This window comes from Brassica oleracea, chromosome C9, assembly GCF_000695525.1.
Source record: "Brassica oleracea var. oleracea cultivar TO1000 chromosome C9, BOL, whole genome shotgun sequence".
Classification (NCBI taxonomy): Eukaryota; Viridiplantae; Streptophyta; class Magnoliopsida; order Brassicales; family Brassicaceae; genus Brassica; species Brassica oleracea.
Window position 1 is genome coordinate 42,592,861 of NC_027756.1, and position 750 is coordinate 42,593,610.

General features: G+C 49.3%; 1 protein-coding gene across 1 annotated transcript in view; it reads right to left on the reverse strand.

Moving 5' to 3' along the window:
* Positions 1-750, reverse strand: part of LOC106315077 — an 11,370-nt gene that overhangs the window by 7,064 nt on the left and 3,556 nt on the right. The gene's annotated exons all lie outside the window — the stretch shown is intronic.

Consider the following 750-nt stretch of genomic DNA (forward strand, 5'->3'; position numbering starts at 1 on the left):
CCCAAGACTTTGCAGTTAGTCGTGGAGTGTCCTCGGGACTGGTGGAACTCGCAGAAGGTGTTTTCATCATATCCTTGATTGCGAGTCCACGTATTACCTGTAGTTTGGCCCTGGTCCGAGCTGATCGCGTAATTGTGCACTACTTGGAGATCTTCCCCCTCGTGATGGACATACTTGTCGTTACGAGAGTTCTTCTTCTTCGTTTTTGGATCTACATCTTTTGAGGATGGTCTGGCCGACTTATGTTTTTGCGATAAGACTTTCGTTTCTTCCTCGATTATGATGAAGTCTGTCGCCTTGTGGAGGGCGTCCTGGATCGTCTACGGTTTGTCGAGGGTTATCCATTTTCTGAATTTCGATTTGTACCAGAGCGTCTTTCTGAGCGCATCGATGGCCACTTTGTCGCTTATCCCGCTGACCCTAGACATTACCAGCTTGAATCGGCTGATGAACTCACGGAGTGGTTCGTCTTCCCTCTGGGACAGACTCCAGAGATCGACATCGGAAGTTTCTCTATCTATGAACATAGAGTATTGCTTGAGAAACTCCCGATAGAGTTTCGCTTAAGGCGCGCGAACCATTCGAGGGCTGCTCCTTCCAGATTCTCGACGAACAGGCGGTAGTAGCCGGCGTCTTTTTCACCGTCCTTCTGTCTCGCTCTTCCCATCGTGATGTGGAAAGCCTGAAGGTGCGCCTTCGGATCGGTCGTACCATCATACTTTGGTACTTTGATTTTTCCCGGATCGGATA